The 3,169-nt window shown below is 39.2% G+C and overlaps 1 long non-coding RNA gene across 1 annotated transcript; it reads left to right on the top strand.

Annotated features, from left to right (window-relative positions):
• Positions 1–2,162: 2,162 nt before the first annotated feature.
• Positions 2,163–2,858, top strand: LOC112176128. The gene is made up of 3 exons (XR_005803119.1): positions 2,163–2,348; positions 2,471–2,593; positions 2,786–2,858. It is a non-coding gene; the product is annotated as an uncharacterized LOC112176128 (long non-coding RNA).
• Positions 2,859–3,169: the final 311 nt, after the last annotated feature.

Genomic DNA, 3,169 nt, shown 5'->3' with positions numbered 1-3,169 from the left:
AAGTATGATTTTGGTTGTTCATTAGTCGATGCCTTGTGATATCCTTGTTTCCATAACTGATAATTACTTATTACGAAAATCGAGGCTAGACTTGCATGTTGAGATACTGTACCCATCGTATGTTTGTACTTGTGACCTGAAAGTGAATGAGACCTAGACGCATAGATTCCTAGGGATCCCACGGTGTCGATAACCATGAATCTCCGGAGGGGGCCGTGCTCCTATGTTTGTCGAGGAAGAGTGAGTATAGACAGTGAACCAGTCATAAGAGACTCAAGGCCAGGAAATGGGCACTTTCGCTACTTGTAGTCGCAAGGACTATAAAGTAGTTGGCCGGTTCTCGAAGGATGACGAACCAGGTCGGTCACCAATTTGTTTGAGTTTAGCCGGCAGGTAAGTATCTCGGAGCTCCAAATTGTGTGAAGCATACTGCATATGCTTTATAAAAAAAATAAATGTTTGTGGTTGCCTCTTTTTAAAGTATTTTCGATAAATGTGCACAATATTATGTAGTAAATATTTTCAATTATTATAATAATTTTCAAACCTAGCATGGTTGGGTCGGCCCTTTACTGGGCATGCGAGGACGAAAGCTCACCCCTACAATAGTGTGCAGGTTTCGAGCACGTGGTCGGGGAGCGTACAGAGGAGGCACATGGCCCGGCTTGGCACATTCTTCTTTAATTTTATCTAAAGAAGGTTTTGGTCCTTTATCGGATTTTGAAGTAGCTTGTTTATTTACTTTTTATTTATTTCCTACTTGTTTACCAAAACTTCGAAAGGCCCGTAACTTTGGGGCGCATCTCTCGCACTTGTAGTTACTTAGAGCAACTCCAACAGTTTCCCTATAATTTCTGTATAATAGGGAAGCAAAAGTAAAATATTTAGCATCTTTTTCTTCTCCAACTCCAACAGATTCTCTATTTTACAGCAATCTCTATAATCTCCATATTCTTCCTTAAAATTTTAGAGATTGCTGTAAATATAGGGAATTTGGTTTTCTCTTTCCTCACTTTCTCTAAAATAGAGATAGTTATAGGGAATCTGTTGGAGCAAAAGAGGTTCATTTTTCTCTAAATTAGAGAAAAATCAAAATATAGGGAAGTTGTTGGAGTTGCTCTTAGTGATTTGTTTTCCAAATTAGACTCCGATTGTAAGCCCAAAACTCATAGCCCATTTCAAATTATGCTTTTGAAAATATGTTGTTCGGTTGCTAGAATGCTCGTGGATGGAGCGGAAGTGTTTCGGACGAATTCTTATTCGGAAAATATGACTTTAGGGGTGGCGCAAAGGTTGACTTTTGAAACGTTGAGATTCTCCGAAAACTTCCTTCACGAAAGTTGTAGAACATGTCGACACGAGTTTGTAGACATGTGGAATGAGGAAATCGAAGTTTGTATGAAGAAGTTATGGCTATTGGAAGAAGTTTCCATTTTGGTATAAATAGGGAATTTCCGAAAATATTTTCATAATTCCATTTTCCTTTTCCGGAAATTTTCCCATTATCTCTCTTCTCTCTCGGCTACACCTTCACTATCTGAGTTTTGTGACTGACCCGACCCGACCCGGCTTTTCAGGCGAACTCCGGCCGTCTCCGGCGACGAAACTTTCCAGATCGGTTCGTCGTTGCCGTCTGGTTGTCTCTGCACTACTAGAATTATGCTCATAGACATCACGACAATAAAATCAGTGAGAAATACACGCGATGTAAAACAATGTCATTGACATCGATTCCTCATAAACCGATTTATATGCATATAGCTGAGATCGTTTTTACTGTTAACCGATGTCTATATTTTGATTCTAAAATTTTCAAAAACACGGAAACACTAAGTTAAAACTTTTCAGGAACGCGGGGAACAAAATTTTCATTCCCCATACTTAATATTTTTCCAACTCACTTTCTCTCCCCTTATTCCCCGAACCCTAGCCCTCTTCTCCTTCCTCTCCTACTCTCTTTCCACAGCCACCACCGCTTCCCTCTCTTCCGCTCACTCCCGCTATTATCTCTCTCTCTCTCATTAACCGGCTCCGCCCCTTGCCGGCGCCATCACCTCCACGAGCAAGCTCTCTCTCTCTCTCTCTCTCTCTCTCTGATCTCGGAGGACTGAAAGAAGGCAAAGAACCTTCAGTTTCAGTTCTCAGTTACCTACATTCAGAAACTGGAGATGGGATCTGGTGCTGGAAGTTTCCTCAAAGTTCTCCTTAAAAACTTCGATGTTCTTGCTGGGTATCAACTGCTATTACCCACTTTACCAAAACCTTTTTTCTTTTTCTTTTTTTTGGTTATGTAATCTGATTTGGGGGTTTGTTTCTTGCAGGCCTGTGGTTAGTTTGGTTTAGCCACTGTAAGTTTTGGTTCAAAGATTATAGCTTTCTGAATTCTGATCCTTTTTTTTTCTTATGCATTGTTCTGTGTTCATGTTAAATCCTCTGTAATATGGTTAACTGATTATGGGTTGTTGTGTAGGTATGCCTCAATTCGGTTTATAGAGACCAAATCACCAACTGATGATCGCCAATGGCTTACGTATTGGATTCTCTACTTTATGATTACACTCTTTGAGCTCACTTTTGCCAAACTTATTGAGTGGTAAGTTTTTTCTTTGTTTTTCTTTTATTGTTCGATTTATTTCGTTGATTTGTAAGCTAAATCCAGTTGATGTGCTCTATATGGGTAGCATAAGACAATGGTTCATTGAATTTTAGTGTAAGATGCATAAAGAGGGATGCTTGTGGCTCATCGATCTGTCATAGAAACTGAGAAAAAAACTCTTGTCTGCAGATCATAATACGTACCTGATTGGAGATGATGAGCACTGCTACAGTGACAATCATGTGTCAAACATTGAAGGCGGTTGCTATGCTAAGTGCATTGATTTGTCAAAAGACAAGCAACCAGATATTTGGAATTCTATCAAATTTGAGACTAGTAAAAAGATGATACTATGGACCATTTTTCTTTAAAAAGATGAATTCTTGATATCTGACCTACAAGATTATTAAAACCAAACCTCACAGATCAATATAGATGGGTCGTGTTATTACCTTTTTATGTATGTAGAGTGCAGCTTTCTTCTAAAGCCTGAATTCTTTGTCTGACATTTCCATTTACTTTATTGTGCAGGCCAAATAAAGGAGGTCCTTCAAAGCTACACTCAAAGTTCAT

Source organism: Rosa chinensis, chromosome 7 (genome assembly GCF_002994745.2).
Source record: "Rosa chinensis cultivar Old Blush chromosome 7, RchiOBHm-V2, whole genome shotgun sequence".
NCBI lineage: Eukaryota > Viridiplantae > Streptophyta > Magnoliopsida > Rosales > Rosaceae > Rosa > Rosa chinensis.
The sequence above is the reverse complement of the archived record's forward strand: the minus strand, read 5'-3'. Positions and strand labels throughout refer to the sequence as shown.